Source organism: Pinus tabuliformis, chromosome 2_1 (assembly GCF_031772625.1).
Source record: "Pinus tabuliformis cultivar Carrire ecotype Pingquan chromosome 2_1, CPIR1, whole genome shotgun sequence".
NCBI classification, from domain to species: domain Eukaryota; kingdom Viridiplantae; phylum Streptophyta; class Pinopsida; order Pinales; family Pinaceae; genus Pinus; species Pinus tabuliformis.
In genome coordinates, this window is record NC_142299.1 from 744,838,289 (window position 1) to 744,860,670 (window position 22,382).

Consider the following 22,382-nt stretch of genomic DNA (forward strand, 5'->3'; position numbering starts at 1 on the left):
TGGCATGGTGAGAGTGCTCTGTTTTATGCTCTGAGAAGAGAGGAATTGCAGTTTTACGGTTTCCTCCTTTGAACTTCAGGACAGTATCTCTCAGGTGTTTATATTTTTACTTTGCACCAATTCCTTGGTTCTAATGCTTTTGCTGCCCAAAACTCGACTGTCCGTGTATAAAAGGAAGAAGTAGGTTTCCTCAGACAGAGTGCAAAGCTCAATTTTCATCCCCAGCATACATACAACCATGTAAAATTCACATCCTTCATACACAGGTTAGCCCTGATAGTGCTTTATCTTTTCTACAGGAGGAATTTTCGTAACAGGAACTGTGGAGGAGAATTTGGACGTAGAACCAACGAAGAAATTTCGTGCAACACACAAGTAAACTTCTATTTTCGACTCACAAGTAGACTTGTCTCTAACCCTCCAATTCAAGATAGCTCAATTCACCATTTTTTCGAAATATACCATGCATGGAAGAGTGTTTTTGAGCCTACCTCTCTTGGAACTCCAAATTTGATGAAGAAAAGTCAAGGCTTCTATGCTCCGAAAGGCTATGCCGTATTTCCTGTAGAGCTTCTTCCTGTAGAACTCTTGCCGGCTTCTGTAGGATGTCATTGAACTTCTGAACGAGCCTGGTATGCGGGAGAATTTTGAAACAGGCCGAAAATCTTGGCAGAGGATGATGGGTTAACAGATTGTGGAAGTAGAGGACACGTACTTCGACCGAGAACGGTTGCAAGTGCAAATGAACAACGTTAATGCGAGTCTTCAGTCGAGCATTTTTGAACTACGGCGCAATTCGTGGCAAGGGGGTGAGGTGGCCGGGCCAAACCGTTAGCCAACGTCACGACCATCATTCCTCTACGTGTCCCTGACTGCCATTACCTCTCCTCTGTCATTAACCGCCGCCACCACTGCCAGTCTTGCCGATTTTCCCCGACTGGACACTCCACACATGTCGGCTGCACGTCTCGTTGGCAAATTTGAACGTAACCGAGCTTGTTCGGATCCCACGAAGCTATGTGACTAGCTGTGGGTGGCCAGTTGACTAGCCACCGAATTCGTTCAATCTGAACCATTTTCACAGACATGCAGTTTTCGAAATATAGTTTATGCAATTTGATGAATGAGGTTAGACACTTATCTGCGTGGCCGTGTACGTGTTATGCAGACTTCAGGACTTGGAACGACTGCTTCGCTTGCTGCTGCCTCGTGCGCAGGTGCTAGAACCCATTCTTTCATTTGTTGATGTTATATGCACGAATTTGGAACCCGATCCTTTGGTTGGCAACGCTGCATGCACATGTTCTGTTTGGTTTCAGCTGTTGAGGATGTCTTCACGTCTAGGAGGAGCCTTTTTACATGTTTCCTTTTGTTGGTTTCGGCTGCCCCTGCCTCTAGAGTATGTCTTCCAGAGGGATCAGCCGCTATGGGATTCCTGTAGGATGTCCTGTAGCTGCTTCTCCTCCTAGGATGCAGGCTAAACGAGCAGGGATATATTCGCTGATGAAGAGTCTAGATGGAGCTTGAACAGGTAGAGTGTGTGGGCCTTTGCTGCTTGATTTGTCACTTGAATTTTTTTTTTGTCCATCTGAAGAAAACAGGGTTTCTTGTATGACTGTGCAGGAACACATAACCAGGTGGGTGCAACAGGGGTGACATACGGTGATGGATGGAATAGAGGGGTGGCTGCAGGCCTAACCAACAGATTCCAAGTTCCAGATCCCTTTCCAAAATCGAATTTGGCCCGCCCAAAGGTTCTACAGGATGTTTCCTATAGAAATACAGAACTTCCCGTAGAAAGCCCAAAACTTCCTATAGAAATCCAAGAACTTCCTGTAGGAGGTGGAATCTCGACCTGAATGTGATCAAATCTTGGGAAAGGCGAGTGGCCATGGAGGAAGTGTATGTAAGGATGTCCTGTAGCCTGGTACAGACCCCTATCCTCATCTTGTGCGACCTTCTTTACCTGCAATGTATTCCCTGCAACCTGCAACAATTTTACAGAGATTATGCCTGTTTCTTTTTTCTTTTCTCTTTTTTCTTCCCTTTTTTTTTTGAGAGAGACCGCTGGGGCGCCTCCATGAGGTTTTCACTCGCACTATCTGCCCTGGGTGCCTCGAAGAGATTTTCACCCAAGGATCTTTTTTATTCCATTTCTTTATTTTTTGAGAGATAGCTGGGGCGCCTCCATGAGGTTTTCACCCGCACTGTCTGCCCTGGGTGCCTCAGAGAGGTTTTCACCCAAGGATCTTTTTATTCTTGTTTTTATTTTTTGTTTTTTTTGTTTTTTTGTTTTTTTGTTTTTTTTGTTTTTATGATCAAGGTGTGGGTGGAATAGAGGCAGAGCCCTGCTCTACTACCAACACTGATTTTTCCAAAGTTTCAATGAACTCCTGCCTCGAAAGGGGTTTCTTGTAGATTTTCAATCGATGCCCATTGACAAGCATGGGGATGACTTCTTCATCAATGGTCTTGATAAAGCCTGAACCATTGTCATTGCATTTTTCCACTGTATATGGTCCTAACCATCTGGCGCTCAGCTTCCCTTTGAAATCCTTGTATCTTGAGTCATACAACATCGCCCAATCTCCCGGCTGGAATTGATTTTCATTAAGGTGCCGGTCATGCCATATCTTCCTCTGGAGTTGAACTACTTTTGAGTGGAGGAGGGCCTGCATTCTATGTTCATCTAATCCATTCAACTGCAGTAATCTTTCACGTTGAGCATGGCTGATATCTAAGTCCAACTGAGCTGCCACCCTCAATGTGTTGTACTCAAACTCTATGGACATCAAAGCTTTCTTCCCGTAGACCAGATCATAAGGTGTGAAACCTATGGTAGTCTTCCAAGTGGTGTTGTAGGCCCAGGTGGCCTCAACCAGGCGATTTGCCCAATACTTTCTGCTGCTGCTCACCACCTTAGTCAAAATCCCTTCCAATGCTCTATTAGTGACTTCCACCTGCCCATTTGCTTGTGGATGATATGGGGTGGAAGTCCTGTGCTTGATCTTGTGATGAGCGAGCAAGTCTTCAATTAGGTTAGAGGTGAACTGGCTTCCTTGATCGGTGACTAACTCTCTCGGGTAGCCAAACTTGTAGAAGATATTTTCCCTTAAAAACTCAGCCACCTTTTCTTCTGTCACTGCTTTGATTTCCTTTGTTTCTGCCCACTTTTTCAAGTAGTCGGTGCACACAATGACGTAAGACCTTTGCTTTGAAGGAGGGTTGATAGGACCCACAAAATCCATGCCCCCTTCTGAAATGGCTCGAAGGTCACTTGAGGTTGGAGAGGCATTTCATCCCTTGGAGTCGGTTTCCCCATACTCTGACATCGGTCACACTGGCTGATGTATCTTCTGACATCTTGATGAAGAGTAGGCCAATAGTAGCCTGCCTGTAGAATTTTGAAGGCAGTCCTTTTTGATGCAAAGTGGCCTTCGCAGGGCCCATCGTGACAGGTTAGGAGGATGTCAAAGACTTCTTCCTCCCTAACACAACGCCTCAAGATCTGATCTGGGCCAAGTTTGAACAGGTTGCCCCCGATCCAAGTGAATGGGGCACTCTTCCTCACAATTATGCTCTTCTCCTTTGAGTATAGATGCGGAGGGAACTGTGCTGAGACCAAGTAATTTGCTATATCAGCAAACCATGGAGAGAGTACTAAGATAGCAAACATGTGTTCATCTAGCATTTGGTCATCCACTGTCCCTTCTTCACCTGTAGGCAAATCCAATCTAGACAAGAAGTCAGCAACAACATTTTCCTTACCTGGCTTGTTGACAATAGTTAGATCAAATTGTTGCAACAAAAGTAACCACCTAATGATACAAGAATTTATATCAGGCTTATTCATTAAATATCTAATCACAACATGATCAGTGTGTACGAATGTTTGATAACCAGTGATGTAGTGTCTGAACTTGTTTAGGGAATGGACTACGGCCAGGAACTCTTTCTCAGTTACATTATAGTTCATTTCTGCCTTGGACAAGTTTTTGCTGACGAAGTATATGGCATATGGTAGTTTCTCCTCAACTTGTCCTAAGGCTGCCCCTATGGCTTTGTTCGAGGCATCAATGTGGATGTGGAAAGGTAGGGCCCAGTTTGGACCTCTCAAGATTGGGGCAGACACCAGCTTATCTTTCAACTCATCCAGAGCCCCTTGACAGTCGTCAGTCCATTTAAACTCAACATCTTTCCCTAAGAGGCCAAATAATGGCGAGGCTAGCTTACTGAAATCTTTAATGAATCTTCTATAATACCCTGCTAAGCCTAGGAAACTCCCAACATCTCTTACCTTTTGAGGAGGTGGGACCTTCTGGATGATAGCAATCTTGTTAGGATCCACTTGTAATCCTTGCTGAGAAATTGTATGACCTAGCACAATCCCTTCAGTCATCAGGAATTTGCATTTTTTGGGACTGAGGGATAGGTTCATCTCAATACACTTGGTTAAAACTTTTCCCAGGTTAGTCAATGCTTCTTGGAAATTGGACCCATAAGGAGTAAAGTCATCCATATAGATTTCTACCGAATCGTGGACCAACTCAGAAAATATGCTCAATACTGCTCTCTGGAAAGTAGCAGGAGCGTTGCATAGCCCAAAGGGAAGGACTCGGTAGGCAAAGGTACCCCATGGACAAGTGAAGGTGGTCTTATCTTGGTCCTCTGGGCTGATTTGGATATGATTATACCCACTGAACCCATCTAGGAAAGAGAAGAACTTCTTCCCTGCCAGTCCATCCAACACTTGATCTATGAAAGGCAAAGGGAAATGGTGTTTCTTGGTGGCTTTGTTAAGTTCTCGGTAATCTACACAGATTATCCACTTCTCATTTTTCTTGGGCACAAGCACTAGAGGTGAGACCCACTCACTATCGGAGATGGGGTAGATGAATCCTGCATCCAACAATTTTTGCAATTCTTCTTTGACGATGTCTTTAAGGGCTGGATTCATTCTCCTCTGAGGCTGCCTGACTGGTTTACAATCTTCTTTAATGTAAATGTGATGGGTACAGACCGAAGGGTGGACTCCTTTCATCTCCTTATAGCTCTAAGCGAAAGCATCCAGATGATTGTTCAGTAAGCTACACAACTCCTTCTCCTGGGAGGGAGATAGGGAGGAGCTGATCTTTAAGGTTCTTTCGGGGCAAAATTCCACATTCTTAACTCTAGAATTCAGATCAGTCACACAGAGGTCCACTAAAGTGCTGGCTTGGGTACCTTCCACCAACTCTCTAAGGACAGTGCACTGGGAGGTGGTTTTGAATCAAATTCTCAATCAAGTCATCCTCGGTTTGAGGGCCTCCCCTGGTGGTTTCTACTGTGAACAATGGTTTAGAGTAGACCTCATCCTCATTTCCCTCTTCCAACCAGAGTGGTAAGTCATGTTCTAGCAGAGGTTGGGCAGGAGGGTATAGGACTAGCTATTTGGACATAGGCCCATTCTTGATGGTCATGCTTCCAGCTCGACAACTGATGTAAGCATCCACAGTAGCTAACCAAGGCCTTCCCAAAATGAGGGGGTATCCAATGAGCTTTACCTTTGGCTGAAGGACCAAGAAGTCCGCAGGGTACTCCCAAGAGTTAACAGAGACCAGGATGTCTTCCACAATCCCTTCGGGAGTCACGGTGGAGCGGTCTGCTAACTGCAGTATTGTCGAGGTCTTCCTTAAGGAACTCTGAAGGTTGAGGTTAAGCATAGTGTCCCTAGTCATCACATTAATTGCAGCCCATAGATCGATCAAGTTATGGGGGATTATGGTGCCATTGATGTGGACATCAACTACAAGACTCCCAGGGTCCAAATACTTTAGACAGATTACTTGCCCCAACATTAGATTGGACAATTGTCCCATGACATTGATAGTCGAGGCATCTCTCTTTCGCCTGCCTGGGTGCCTGAAACACTTCTCCTTGATCAATTTGTTGTATATTGGTACATCTTTTATGGCCTGGAGAAGTGGTATTTTCACACACAACTGTTTAAGTTCTCCTAGAAGTTCAGTCTCCTCTGGGTTTGGTTGCGTGGTTATTGTTAGTCGCTCAGGAAAGGGTGGAATGGCTTTGGGTTCACTTTCCTGTTTCTCTTCCTCGTCCTTCGGGGGAGGAGGTTGGTGATCTGGAAGGACCTTCCCAGATCGCAAGTTGATCTCCTGGATCTCCACAGCATAGGTAGGGCATGTTGTCTCCCCAGTGTATACCTGCTGGGCTTGTCTGTTGTTGGGGTTCGGGTTCGGTTGAGCAGGCATCTGGGGTTGTCTTGGAGGAGCAGGAGGTAATGGTTGTGGTTGAGCCGGTGGTGGAGGTAGAATGGTGGGAGGAGAGTTGTATTGGGGCCTCCACCCCGGTTGAGGTGCATTCCACTGAGGTTGTGGCTGGACATGTGAGTGAAACGAATGAGCAGTGGGTTGAGTATGGTATTGAGATGGATAAGACCACGGAGGAGGTGTAGACCAGGAAGGATGAGCAGGGGGGCCCCAAGAAGGTATGTGAGCAGATTGGTTGGGGCTATAATAAGCTTGGGATGTCCCTTGCATCCCCTGCTGGTAAGTGTTGAAAAGTGTGCAACAAGAAATGCTTGTTGAGAATGCAACAAGATGATGGAGCTTAGTGAAAAGAGTCGCCTTCACTAAGTGGGCCCGCAGGAAAATTATGGCGCAAGTTCTATTTTTGATCACAGTGTGGATGATCACAGTGTGGGTGATCACAGTATGAGTGATCATAGTGTGGGTGACCACAGTGTGAGTGATCACAGTGTGAGTGATCAAAGTCTATTTTTAGACTGGCTGTCAAAAATAGAAAAGTCAAATATTATTGTCTCATAATAATATTTGGACTATAAACCTGATCTTATTCTCTTGGAGCACTTCAAGATGAGCTACGGATGTGGTACATGTAGATCCCAGAAGGAAATACGTGGTTACCTATGGGATGACTAATATTTTCATGCAAGACTTCAGTTAGAACTCAAGTGAGTTGAGTTTAGTGGACTGGAGTGTTATAGACATTTTTGTGCCTTACAACATGAAGCATGAAATGTCCATAATCTGAGGGATCCAAAGTCCCTAAACATGTTGTTCCTACCCCTAGAGGAACAAGGTCAGCAAACCACAGCACTGAATATTAGTTCTCCACCTAAAAACACTCAAAAACAAGGCAATTCTGGATCATGTCAACTGCTCCACTGAGCATCTGCGCTGAATGTCAACTGCTCCACTGTCTACCTGCGCTAGGCGAGTTGGGACATGTGGCACAGTCATTCCTCAAGGTGTCAATGCCCAGGAAGCTTCCAAAATGACACTTGGATCAGGGAATTCGACTGGTGATGAGTAAGAGGGTCTAGATCTCCAAGTGGAAGCAAGAACCTCCAAGTGGACTCAAGAACTGAAGAATAACTGAAGTGGGAGAGGACACTAGTCAGCTTCATGCCAGATTCAAGCTGACTCATCCTTTCTCCAAAACTCCTATATATAGAGCTCTCTCATGAGGTCTAGGGAGGCTGGGGAATCTTATGAATGTAAGGAAGTGCTGTTGGTTTGAGTTTAGAACTATTGGGTGATTTGATTTGAAGGAGGTGAAGAGGAGATTTCTTTCTGCTGGGAGGTGATGCTGGATTGGGCCTTTTATGGTTGTATCACTTCCTGAACTTTACTTCTTCCATTAATAAAGCATTTGAGGTTCTTCTATATGCATGTGTCTCAATGGTGTATTGTTATACTTGTGTATTTGATTTATTCTAATCCTTGAATCAATTATGAATGTATGCTTCTTGTAGTTTCCCTTTCTTGCCATTTTGCAGGATCTTGGTGTAGCTGGGCCAGTGAAAGAGCAAGGAGCTCGGAGCAAGCAGCAAAGAGAGAAGATTGGATCAATCATTAGCGGAAGACATCGGTTAGTGGATCTCTTCCTCCTCTCTCTTACATCTCATAAAGAAGTAATCTCAAATAGCTTTGCTTTGATTGTTGCTGAGGTACTATCACCCTTAGAGTGGGATAGGGTCATTCCGTATTGGATACTTTTCCCAACAACATGGAGGTGCAGTTGATGGAGTTGTGTTTAGTTTAACTTTGTTAAACTAGTTGTATTTAGTCTAACTCATCAATAGACTAGAGATGAGTTGGGTGAATTAGTTATTAATTAATTCACAAGTTATTAACTCATAATGCAACTAATGAATACATCAGTTAACTCAGTTGCATGTCAGTGCATGTTCAGTTCAGCAGGGACAGGTGTTAGAGGATCAGATTGCTATCAGTTGTGACTATAGTTGTGCATGATGATTTGCACAATCAGAGGGATTGAGTATGCCAATGAATTGGCCAATATCAAGAATTGTAGCCTGTGCTCATGTCCAATAGAGTGTGAGTGATTATTTGCATGTCAAATACGAGTTTGGTAAGCCATTCTCATCAGTTCTTGAGCAGGTATTGAGCTGGAGAGGCAGGCAAGCAGTGGAATAGATTTGGAGATCAGATCTGAGCTGTATTGTGTGTAACAGGTGGAGCTGGTACTAGATTTCTTGTCATAAGCATTGTACTTTGTAATGTTACATGATTCAATCAATATAATATATAGATAGTGTGGGGTTTTTAGCGAGATGCTTTCCCCGGGATACATACTGTGTTAATGAGTTTGATTGATGCTTCTATGTGTGCCTGTGAATGTTTCTGCTTCTGTAAATTGATGATCAACGTAGAGGAGATTATGTATTATACATGTTCCGCTTATAATTGTATGATCAGGATAATCTCTGTGAATATGTGTTAAATTATTCAAAATTTCTACATGGTATCAGAGCTGCTTGATTTGTAGAAGAGATTTTTACAGGATATCAAGCGAGGATTGATCATCAGATCTATTATTCAGGAAGTGTTTACATTTTATTTCTTCAGGCAGAGTCTGTAATCGGGCCAGGTAGCCTCTGGATTCATCCTTCTTTTGGAAGGTGAGATATCCGGTGAATGCCCATACAGTCGATCTCTGTACAAGAAATACTTTGTTCTCACGAATTCTAGATCGGAAGCGGTTGAGTTTTGAGCTGGTGGAATTCGAATTTAATTCCAAAGCAAGGGCGAAACTCAAAAACATTAAGTGTGAGAATGGAGACAGTATGCCCCAGTATCTCACGAAGTTCACCCAATGCCAGGATGAGCTGGGAAGTGTGGGGGTGACTGTTGGATGAGGATGGTGAATCTAGCACTCCTTGACCTTCCTAAGAGTTGGCATAGCTACTAGGACTCAGTGAATGGAAGGGAGAAATTGTGAGGATGGGAGAGACTTTGGTCGGATCTTGTGCAGGAGGAGATTAGACGGAGCACCAGAGGCGGTTCTTCATCCATGCAGGATGAGGAGAACTGTGCCTTAGCGAGTAAGGCGAAGAAGGGGAAGGAGAAGGTTTCTTTTTCTGAATCCAATTCTTCCAATGATGGGAAGAAGGTTGACAAGGCGAAGGTGAGATGCTTTCGTTGTCATGAGTTGGGTCATTATGCTACTAATTGCCCAAAGAAGAAGTCCAAGAAGGGATCCGGGGAAGGATCTGAAGGTGAGGCACTTGCTTCACAGTTTGAGTTGGATTTCACACTCTTCGCATGCATGGTTTCATCCATGATGGGAAGTGGTTGGTTTCTTGACAGTGGAGCTTCTTTCCACATGACCGGCGACAAAAGTTTGTTCAGTACTTTGGAGGAGAAAGATCTCCAGATACTCATAGGGATGGGTAATGATGAGAAGTATAATGTCTCAGATGTAGGCACGGTTATTTTTCAGAGGGAGCATGGAGCTTGCCTTACCTTGACTGATGTCAAGTATGTACCAGGACTGAAGAGAAACTTGGTGTCGATCACGATGCTGGAAGACAGAGGCTATGATGTAGTATTCAGTAAGGGAAAGGTTTTCCTTAGACACATCATCACCAGACAGGTGAAGCAGATTGGTTCTCAGGTCAAGAACCTGTATGCTCTTGAGGTTCAAGATGCATACAAAGCCTTGAGCAGCGAGGCAATTGATGGAGACTTGGTGGTTGAGAGGGAGCATATATTACCTCTCAACATGTAGAGCCAGAAGAAGTCTCAGACGATTGTGGAGGAGCCACGATTGGTGCAGCAGCTTCAGGAGGTTGTGGAGGAGCCACAACAAGGGAAGCTGAGAGGAGATCGAGTAGAGACATCTACTCATCCAGAGACCTCCAGTAGGGGGAAACTTCGAGCTAGGTGGGCTGAGGGATCGCATGCAGCCATACCTCCAGGGAGGAGGTGGGGTGATGTGGATTGATCGTCCCAAGGAGGAGGGGCAAGATCCTTGAGGTACCCAACCTCTCGGATGAGACCTTGCTATGAGAGCCCCAATGTGGAGTAGCAGGAACTGACTGATTGGGTAGAGACAGATGCGGATGGAGTGGCAGAGAGAGCGATAGTGCAGGGAATCCCAGGACAGCGCATAACTAGCAGGCTGCAGCAATGCAAGAGGCACAAGTGTTTTGCATAGTGCTAGGTGGCACAGAGAGGTGTGCAATGGTGCAAGATGCATGGAGATGTTGCAGTAGCGCAGATGTCAGAGAGGGAGCACTTGTCAGCAGCAGGTAGAGCTTCAGCATCAGAGGGTGTTTCTAGCCCAACAGGGAGGTCAGTTGGGAGGTGCAGTGCAGATGCAATGCTGGGAGATAGAACCAGCAGTAGCACGGATGTAGTCAGATATCAAAGTGATAGAGGCTAGAGTAGTCAGATACTGAAGAGCACAGAGATGTAGAGTTTTCAGTTGACAGAGGCAATAACAGTCAGAGACTTTGATGACAGAGCAAGTGGACCGGCCATATGTGTTGCATGGAGAACATTCCAGAGTTACAGGATCGGGTTTGAGAGGAAGCCTTTCTTGTTGAGAGGGAGTGTTGAAAAGTGTGCAACAAGAAATGCTTGTTGAGAATGCAACAAGATGATGGAGCTTAGTGAAAAGAGTCGCCTTCACTAAGTGGGCCTGCAGGAAAATTATGGCGCAAGTTCTATTTTTTATCACGGTGTGGATGATCACAGTGTGGGTGATCACAGTATGATCACAGTGTGGGTGACCACAGTGTGAGTGATCACAGTGTGAGTGATCAAAGTCTATTTTTAGACTGGCTGTCAAAAATAGAAAAGTCAAATATTATTGTCTCATAATAATATTTGGACTATAAACTTGATCTTATTCTCTTGGAGCACTTCAGGATGAGCTACAGATGTGGTACATGCAGATCCCAGAAGGAAATACGTGGTTACCTATGGGATGACTAATATTTTCATGCAAGACTTCAGTTAGAACTCAAGTGAGTTGAGTTTAGTGGACTGGAGGTGCAGTTGATGGAGTTGTGTTCAGTTTAACTTTGTTAAACTAGTTGTATTTAGTCTAACTCATCAATAGACTAGAGATGAGTTGGGTGAATTAGTTATTAATTAATTCACAAGTTATTAACTCATAATGCAACTAATGAATACATCAGTTAACTCAGTTGCATGTCAGTGCATGTTCAGTTCAGCAGGGACAGGTGTTAGAGGATCAGATTGCTATCAGTTGTGACTATAGTTGTGCATGATGATTTGCACAATGAGAGGGATTGAGTATGCCAATGAATTGGCCAATATCAAGAATTGTAGCCTTTGCTCACGTCCAACAGAGTGTGAGTGATTATTTGCAGGTCGAATACGAGTTTGGTAAGCCATTCTCATCAGTTCTTGAGCAGGTATTGAGCTGGAGAGGCAGGCAAGCAGTGGAATAGATTTGGAGATCAGATCTGAGCTGTATTGTGTGTAACAGGTCGAGCTGGTACTGGATTGCTTGTGATAAGCATTGTACTTTGTAATGTTACATGATACAATCAATATAATATACAGATAGTGTGGGGTTTTTAGCAAGATGCTTTCCCCGGGATACATATTGTGTTAATGAGTTTGATTGATGCTTCTATGTGTGCCTGTGAATGTTTCTGCTTCTGTAAATTGATGATCAACGTAGAGGAGATTATGTATTATACATGTTCCGCTTATAATTGTATGATCAGGATAATCTCTGTGAATATGTGTTAAATTATTCAAAATTTCTACAGTAAGGCCTGGGCCCATGCGGCCTCCTTTGGTTGAGGAATTAAAGAGGTTCAGTGGTTGCCTCAATCCCTTGGTACATGGCTTTAAATCCGGGTAAGGTTGGGCATTGGTTTGTGGGGTGGTCTTCCTCACAAACAAAACATACCTCTACTGAGTGCAATGGACACTCGTTCTTAGGGTGCTTCCTTGTACATCTGGGACAGAAAATGGCCAAAGCCCTCTCAGCTTACTCTTTCTTTTGTTGGATTCGGAAATTATCAAGTTGCATGGCAATGGCCTATCTCATCTCGCTTTTGAGGTATTCCATCTGATTAGAAAACTCATGCTTGGAGAAGGCAACACTAGCTGAAAGCGGATTACCCCTACCTCTTTTCTGGGCTACCCTAGAATGGTTTCTAAACACAGTCTTTATGTCCTCATAAGGTAGTTGGTAGATGTCCCCTCCAGCTAGCAAATGAAGGGTATCTAGAAGGTCTTCAGGGACTCCTCAGAGCAGAACCAACTTCAGAGATTCAGGGTCAAGTGTGCACCTAGCCCGTTTATAACTAAGTTGGAACCTCTCCTCGTAGTCTTCTAAAGACTCATCATTTCCCATGGTCATCCAGAAGATTTCTCCCTTTGTTTCCTTGGACCTACAGTAGTCCCGGTATTTGTTGTTAAAGGCTTGCTGCATCTGAGCCCAAGTGGTGATACTGTTTCCAGGTAACCCCATGAACCAGCGTAGTGCTGCGTCCTTGAGGGTAGAAGGAAAGAGTTTCAACTTTTGCTCGTCCTCAACATAGTCATAAGTTCGACAAAGGACAGAAAACTCAAACAGGAAGGTATCAGGGTCTTCAGTAGTCAATCCATGGAAGTGAGGTAAGGCTGAGGGACTTATGTTTTTCATTTTCATGTCCCCATTGGTCTCTCGGATGGGGAAGGCACCTTCTATTCTCTCATCATCCTCTCTACCGTTTCTGTTTTCAGCCATGGTTTCAAAAGGAATGTTTTCTTGCTCTTCTTATGTTATATGATCTTTGTATATCTCAGGAGGTTCACTTATAGGTTCTTCTGGATCGCTGCCACCAAAGAAGAGGGAAGGGTGACTCAGTGATGTGTTGGGGGTGTTGGGTAGGAATTTTCCGGTATTATCTCTGTTCCTACGAGGCATGAAAAGATTTTTGGTTTTTTTTTTTTTTTTTGCTTGTACCTGCAAAACTGAAACAGATGGAATTGCAACTAACTAAAATCTATCTTGTAGAAATGAAAATGTGGAATTGAAATGAAAGTAGGAAATGACTAATCTATTTTGCTGAAATGAAACTGTGGAATTGAAATGCTAATCTACGCTTGCAGAATTGAAATGCTATTCTATGCTTGCAGAATTGAAATGATATTCTACACTTGCAAAATTGAAATTGCGTAATTGAAAGGCTAATCTATGAAAGCAGGAAATCTCTAATCTACTTTTGCAGAAACAAAATTGCAGAATGGAAATGCAATAAACTACTTAGCAGAAAGTTGGAGTAGAAAAATAGAAGAAAAGCAGCAATCACAAATACTCTAACACTTCCCCGGCAACGGCGCCAAAAAGATGGTGGGCTACAGTATTGCAGCAATAATGCTGCAACTCCTGGGACTCCCTTCTTTACTCTTATCAACCCGGTAGTTCGTAACAAACTTGGAAGCGACGACGCTATATGCACAAGTACTAGCTCTTGCCGCAGCTGTCACTTGGTCAGCTGGCACAAGTCCACTAGGAGCTTAAGCAAACTTCTATGAGCTCTGAGAAGAGTATTTCTAACTGATGGATGGAAGCTAACTCAAAGGAGGCTAATCTACTTGCAGAAAGAAACTAAAAAGCTGAAAGGAAATGCAAACCGTAGCAAACCCTAATTTTACCAGCGAATCCTACTGATGCGGGAAAGAGGACGAAAGCTACTGAAAGAGATGCCATTGACTTCTAAGAAGGTGAAATGCATGTGTCTAAGCTACTTCTACAGTAAAATTTGAAAAAAAAAACATCTTTTTTTATTTTTGAGTAAAGTGTCAGAATTGTCACGCATGTGCTTTAACTGGTTTTTGCCTGTGCAGAGGTGGATTGGTGAGAGAAAATGCTTGCAGGAGGTTGGAAAGGTTGGAAGAGGGCCTAAGGGGTCCCTAGCACCCTTCCAGAGAGTTTCATAGAGTTTGGCTATCAAGAAACCGCTTTCGTGAGCTTCTATAGGAAGTCTGCAGGGGTTCTACAGGATGTTCTGTATTGTCAGACCAGGAGTAACTCCAGACTTGGCAGAAAAACTGATTCATTTATTTCATTAGGTAGCTATTGTTATATACATGAATGTGACTGATCAGTTCATCTTCTTGATGACTGTTCACATTCCAAATTCACCCAATCGCAGAGGATTAGGTGTCAACATTCCCCCCCTTAATCTGAAGGGATGTTGGTGAGTCCAAGCATCGTTCTGAATCTTTCAAGCTTTTCTCTTCCAAGCGCTTTGGTGAAGATGTCTGCAATTTGCTCATTTGTGGAACAATGACGGAGATGGATTGTTTTGGCCTCAACATGATGTTGTATCATATGATATTTAGTATTGATGTGCTTTGTACGATCATGGAACTTTGGGTTCTTGGCCAACTTTATTGCAGAGGTGTTGTCAATCATGAGTGGAGTTGATTGTACTTTTTTTACCTGCAAATCTTAAAGAATTTTCCTGAGCCACACAATTTCTTTCGTTGCTTCAGCTGCTGCCACATATTCTGCTTCTGTTGTGGAATCTGCTGGAACTGATTGTTTGCGTGATCTCCAAGAGACAGCTCCTGATCCAAGACTCATAGCATATCCTGAAGTAGATACTCCAGTTTCTTTGTCTCCATCGAAGTCTGAATTAGAGTATCCAATCAAGCTGAAGTTGTCCACCTATGTATACTTGATTCCAAGGTCTTGAGTTCCCTTCAAGTACCTTAGAACTCTTTTTGCAGCAGACCAATGTCCCTCACAAGGTTTTTGCATGAACCTGGAGAGGATTCCAACAGTAAATGAAATGTCTGGTCTGGTAGTAGTGAGGTAGATGAGACTTCCTACAAGATGTCTATACGTTGTTGCATCCTCAAATTCCTTTCCTTCAATAGATGTGATCTTTAAGTTTTGTTCCATTGGAGTAGAAAGAGGATTGCACTATGTCATGCCAAATCTGTTTAACAAATCTCCAATGTATTTCTTTTGAGAAAGAAATATGGATTTTGGATGTTGGGTTACTTCAATGCCAAGATAGTAATGAACATAGCCCAAATCAATCATTTCAAAACTTTTTCCTAATTCTTTCTTTATGGTTGCAATATAGCTTTAATTGTTCCCTGTCATTAAAAGATCATCTACATATACCACAAGATATACAACTGTTTTGCCAACTTTCTTGACAAATAAAGTTGCATCATCAAGATCAAAATGATTGAAGTTGAGTTTCAGAAGATGCTCAATTAGTTTTTCATACCAGGCTCGTGGTGCTTGTTTGAGGCCATACAAGGACTTCACAAGTTTGCATACTTTATGTTCATGTCCTTTCACAGCAAATCCTTCAGGCTGGGACATAAAAACATTCTCTTTTAGATCTCCATTCAAGAATGCAGTTTTTACATCCATTTGATGGACTTTCCAACCGTTCTGAGCAGCTAGTGCAAAGAGTGTCCGGATGGTGGCCCATTTTGCTGTGGGGGCAAAAGTTTCCTCATAATCGACCCCTTCCTTCTGTGCAAAGCCTTTTGCCACAAGCCTAGCTTTGTGCTTGTCAAGTGAGCCATCAGCTTTGTATTTGTTCTTGTAGACCCACTTGCAGCCAATTGGTTTGGTTCCAAATGGAGGATCAACCAGCTTCCAAGTGCCATTCTTTATGAGGGCATCATACTCCTTTTTCATCGCTTCTTTCCATTCATCATGAGAAGTAGCTTCTTTGAAGGAAGTTGGTTCAAAATCTGTAGACAAGTTCAATTCACAATCATAAGTAACATCCATATCAACAGGTGAATTAGAGTCATCTCATCACCTCCATTTTGTCGGTTTGAATTTCTGGTTCATGTTTTTCCAATTTCATCAGGATAAACACTTTCAAGTGTCTTTGTCAGCCACTTTGGGGGACCTTTCTGAGATGGTCCAGGCTGCTCTGTTGATTGAGTTGGGACTGAATCAAGATTGAGTCTCCCAATTCTATCAATTACATCACTTAAAGCATCATCCATTGTTGGAGTTTCATGCAGGGGAGATTGTTCTTCAGAAGAAGATTCCACATGTTGATCTAGTATAGGAATCCCCCCTTCAAGATGTGGAATCTGATTATCAAATTCTTGAAATGATTTTGTTTTTGTGAATCTATCCAAGCGATCAAGTTGCTGCTCAACAACATTGTCAGATTTGGATGATTCCAGAAAAATGACATCTCTAGATACAACAAACTTTTTATTTACTTCATCATAGAGGCGGTATGCTTTAGAGGTGTTTGAATACCCCAGGAAGATACACTTACGACTTCTAGCACCAAGTTTGTTTCTATGTACCTTTGGTATCAAAGCATAACAGGTGGAACCAAAGATCTTGAGATGTTTTACCGAAGGAACATGTCCATACCACAATTCATAAGGAGTCTTGTTTCTTATAGCATTAGATGGACATCTATTCTTTATATATGCAGCACATAGAACAACATCAGCCCAAAACATTATCTTTACATTTTTGAAAAAGAGCATGGATCATACCATATTCAAGATTGTTCTATTCATTCTTTCAGCTACACCATTCTGTTGGGGATTATAAGGCACAGTTGTTTGATGTTTAATCCCATGTTGGCGAAGATAGTGTTCAAATTCATTTGACGTATATTCTTTTCCATTATCAGTGCGAATAGACCCAATATGAGATTGTGCATCATTTTCAATCCATTTATGAAAATTCTTGAATGTTTGAAAAGCATCAGATTTGTTCTTCAATAAATAAACCCAACACATTCTGGTGTAATCATCAATAAATGTCATGATATATTTATTTCCATTTGCAGAAGGAACAAGCATTGGACCACATAAATCTGAATGAATGAGTTCAAGCTTCCTATGTGCTCTTGAATGTGAATGATGAAAAGACTGTTTGCTATGATTTCCTAGAATGCAAGCATCACATTGCTTATGTTTCCTAGGAATTGTAGGCAAACCAACAACACCATTTTTCTTCAATAAGCGGAGACTGTCATAGTTTAAATGTCCAAATCTAGCATGCCATAATAAACTTGATGGAAGTGTACCTTCTTCATGATGAGAAATATATGAGAAATGTTGTGCATGAGCAGAGGTTCCTTGCAGTTTGAGAAGCCTTTCTTCTTCTATTCCCCTCATGACAAGTGAGTGGTCAGATGCTTTTCTTACCTCAAGCTTGCCATCAAACATATGAATGGAGTGACCTTGCTAGCAGATGTGGACCAAGGAAAACAAGTTTCTCTTGAGCTGTGGGAGATATAGAACATGATCCAGAAGAAAGTCTAGAAGACCAGGCAGTTTAAGCCTGATTGTGCCAAGCCCTGATGGCTTGATTTTTGACTGATCTGCAAAGTATACTGCTCCATCAACATTGTCAGTGAAATCTTCAAAAAAATCTTTCCTATGAGTCATATGACAGGTTGCTCCTGAATCAAGCAACCAATCATTTTTCGAAGAAGCAATTGAAGCATTAAACAAATCTTCATTTACTCCAATGTTAAATTGTGCCTCAATATAGTGAGCGGATTCAGGTGCTTTACCTTTGTCTGTATCATCAGTTTTACCTTTCTGCTGGTTTCTTTTTTGCTCAATTTTGTCCCATGGTAGCTTGCATGTAGAAGCATCATGTGATCCATTTCGTTTGCAGCGAATGCAATGCAGATCTGCTTTTTCTACTTGAGAATGTCTGCCCCCCTGCCTCTGAAGTATCTTCCTCTTCCTCTTCGTCCACCTCTTCCTCTTGTAGAATCTTGAGCATGATGCTTTTCTTTATGAGCAAGGCAAACAGTCTCTTCAGAAGATTCAGGGACTGTCTTCTTTCCAAAGGCTTTCTCTCTTTCAGCAAACTTTTTCACAAGAGAATCAAAGGTTATATCTTTAAGATTTCCATTTGCTTGTAGAGACTCAAGATAATTGGAGTAAGTAGGATAGAGTGCCTTGAGAAAAGCAATAAGAGGGATATCCAGCTCAACCTTAGTGGATTTAATATCATGCATTATAGACTTTACTTCAGATGCAAGAGCAAGAGGATCATTATTTTTCAGTTCAAGAGTGAAGAGTTTAATCATGAGCTGAACAACTTCAAGTGCAGAATGTGAGTCATAGAGTTCTTTCAGCTTTTGTAAAGCTTCAAAGGCAGTTGAATATGATGAAATATGGCGACTTACTTCTTCATTTACAGATGCTGCGATTAATGCATAGGCTTTGCTGTTCTTGTTTTCCCAAATGACGAGCTCTTTGTCTGATGTAGGCTGCACTGGGTCATTTTCTCCTTCTCCGACACAGACTCCTTTCCATAACTCATTGAAGATGAGGGTGTGTTTTATCATCCGGGACCATTCAGGATAGTTCTCCTTGCCAGTGAGAACTATTCCTACCATAGAGATGATTGAATGCATTCTATGAAAAAAAAATAACTTCTGCTGATAGAATAATACTTCTAATGGCAAAAAGAATGTGCTTTTGTGGAGAAAAAAACTTTTGCTGCTAAAAGAATGATTCTGATTCTGCTACGCCATTTATATATTATTGACTATTGAAATGAATGCTGATAACATGCTACCACTGTAACATATATCACCACATATATATCACCGCATGAACAATTTGAGCGCTTGTGTTAAACGCTGCCACTGTAAAATATGAGCACTGTGTTGAACGCTATCATATATCATAGCATATATATGTCACATAAAAATTGAGCATTGCTACTGTAACATATATCACTGCATACATAAAAATTGAGTGCTGCATATATCACCACATATATATATCACATGAAAATGTAACATATATCACCGCATACATAAAAATTGAGCGCTGCATATATCACCGCATATATATATCACATGAAAATGTAACATATATCACCGCATACATATATATCACATGAAAATTTAAATGCTGCCCAAACCATGTCAGTTCATACCAGTCTTTAGCCGCATTTGATACCATTCATAAGTATCGATCAATAGTATTTATTTGAAACAGGCTCCGATACACGAATTCGATACCATTCATCCAATATTTAGCCGCATTATACGATCTCTGACACCAAGCTTTTCACAAAGTTTGAGTCGGAAAACCACTCTTTTATGCTCATGAGCTACTGCTCCGGAGGGGACCTCAATACGCTCAGGCAAAGGCAGAAGAACATGAGGTTTGAATCTAGCAGCAGAAGTTGTGCTTGCACTAGAGTATTTGCACTAGCATGGAATTTTGTACAGAGACTTGAAACCTGAAAACATATTGCTTCAAGCAGATGGGCATATCATGATCACTGATTTCGATCTCTCGCTTATCATCAACAATCCACGAGGAGAGTGTAAGACAAAGGATTCTTACAGGGATCAAAATGGATCATTTAAGAAGAAGAGCAAGTCACTCATGGCGAAGTTGAATCCCGGGCATCAGTCTTTAGCCACTTTGGGGGAGTGTTCGAGGCTTGATGTGGAGCGCCTCAGGTATCTTGACTGTTCAATTTCAGATGTCAGGCCTATGCAGGTCAGAGACAAGCATTATGGACAGAGCGCAGTGGCAGAGGCAGATTATTTTAAAACAAAAGGGAATAAAGCAGAGGCAGAGGTAGAGGTCAGGACAAAAGAGTTACAAGGAGCATAATAGCTAAAACAAGGAGCTGGCTTTGATACCATGTCAGACCAGGAGTAACTCCAGACTTGGCAGAAAAACTGATTCATTTATTTCATTAGGTAGCTATTGTTATATACATGAATGTGACTGATCAGTTCATCTTCTTGATGACTGTTCACATTCCAAATTCACCCAATCGCAGAGGATTAGGTGTCAACATGTATTTTCTACAGGATGTTCAGAAATGGGATTTTGGAGGGTGGATGGAGAGAGAAAGGCGAAGAAGTGAGTATGGGGGTAGGATAAGGGTGTGAGGAGGTCCAGGACTTGGTGGATGGAGATCAGGAGTGATGAGGATGGCTGGATTTGTTCAAGGAGGAGTAGAGCAATGTTGCACAAAAATATGGAAATTAGGTCAAAGTGAGGGAACGTAGTAAATGTGAGGCAAGAATCAGAGTTGGGGGGATGGAGCAAATGGGATTGATGGAGTACAGGTAGATGGAGAGGTATTGCAGGCGCTCTGCAAATTATTTCTCAAACTGAACAAACAATGACTTGGAAAACCAATGACCTAGCTACTTTACTCTAATCTGACCTGAGTAATAGCAAAGGAATTGAATAGAAGTTTATTTGCAATGAAATCACATGAAACAGCTATGAAAACTAAGCAATCATGCACCTGAATGCGTAACCACAACTGGTATCAACTTTTGCAAATGAGAATCTACACTAATAATTGCATGATGAAGCAAAGACAGTGTTTTTGGTAGCTGCAAGGACACCTTGGTCTCAGCTCATGGTCCCACTGAGGGAGAGGTGAGATCAGAGGTGCTTGATGGCCTTTTTCTGAAGATCTTCCCTGTTATTAACCTATCAACTCAATCTGAACATAAAATCCTTTCTAATCATCAACAATGACCTAGGTAACCAGCAAGATGTTAATCTACTCAACATAAATTATTTTGCAAAGACATAAAAAAACAAATAACAGTACACAAAGGAAGCCTTGGCACTTGGGTTGGGCCCAACCCCAAGAGCTATAGGCTCCTAAGAGAAACTCATAACTGATGCCAAATAAAGCTTCTTTTCATTACTAAAAAATAATCATGTCACAAGAAAGTTATACAACAGTAGCTACGAAAATGAGCTGAGAAAATGACAACACTATAGTGCAAAACCCAACAGTTCAAAAAGTAACCTACGAAGGTTGAAATCCTCCCTATTTATGCACTACAAGGGTCCTCAACAACCCTCCTTAACTCAAGGGGCTTGGCCGTTCAAATTGCCAGTAAACAGTCACTTTTCATAAAGGTGCTCGACTACCTTTAGGATTCGTTTTGGTGGCCTGCTGAGCTCCGAGTTGACGGTGGAGATTTTGAGGAAGGGCCATTTAATGCAAGAGACATCCTTCCTATGAATCCTCACCCTTGTTCCTTCATGATTGGCTTTCATCTGGCTCATAATTGCTTGGCCTTGTTCCAAAATTTGTCCAAAAAACCTGAAATAACCACGTATTAGCCTTCTTGGTAAAGTGACCACCCTCATTCGTTCAAATAACATAAACATACTAAAAAAAACATGCATAAACTATGAAAAATGGTGGATTGATGAAGAACAGTAGGCAGAATGAGCCCAATAAGTTACCAATTTTTGGGGCTCATCACAGTACTCCCCTAGATGCAGCCACTTCAGCCATGCTCGCTGCTGCCCACTGACATAGTTACGTAAGTATCCCTCCAGCCACTTGTTAACTATCTCCGTCTGTCCGTCTGTCTGTGGGTGATAGCTGGTACTCGGTGTCAACTCTGTCCCCACCAATTGGAAAAGCTCCTACCAAAACCCGCCCATGAAACGGTTGTCCCTGTCACTGACGATGGTCTTAGGAAGACCATGTAGCTTGAAGATCTCCCTGAAGAACAGCTCGGCCACCTATGATGCTGTATAGTGTGCGGATATGGCAAAGAAATGTGCGTACTTTTTCAGTTGATCAACGACGACAAAGATACAATCCTTGCCCTGTACCATGGGCAACCTTGTGATGAAATCCATCGAAATACTCTCCCATTTCCCCTCCGGAATGGGAAGAGGCTGCAATAATCCCGCGGGATGGCTCATCTCTCCCTTGTTCCTCTGGAAAACATCGCACTCCCGGATGTGCTGGAGTATGTCCTCCTTGAGGCCCTTCCATGAGAACCTCTCTCTAATGGCCCTATAGGTTTTGGTAAACCCCTGATGTCCTGCCAAAGGTGAATCATGTGATGCCTAGAGTATCTTTTTCTTGAGTTGAGACCCCTCAGTCAAGAAGATATGGTCCCTGTAATAGATTATCTCATCGACCACCCTGTACCTGTCATCTGCCACCTAATCCAGAACCTCACATGAAAACCTGTCCTTGGAGTACTCTACTAAGAGTCGAGCCCTCTAGTCTGTATCCAAGCTCATAAGAGACAACGTGGTTGGTCTACGTGAAAGGGCATCTGCTACCACGTTGTTCTTACC

At 42.5% G+C, this 22,382-nt stretch overlaps 1 pseudogene; it reads left to right on the forward strand.

Annotated features, from left to right (window-relative positions):
- The window catches only part of LOC149202728 (CDK5RAP1-like protein pseudogene), a 61,500-nt pseudogene extending 41,587 nt beyond the window's left edge, over positions 1–19,913 (forward strand).
- The last annotated feature ends 2,469 nt before the right edge of the window (positions 19,914–22,382 follow it).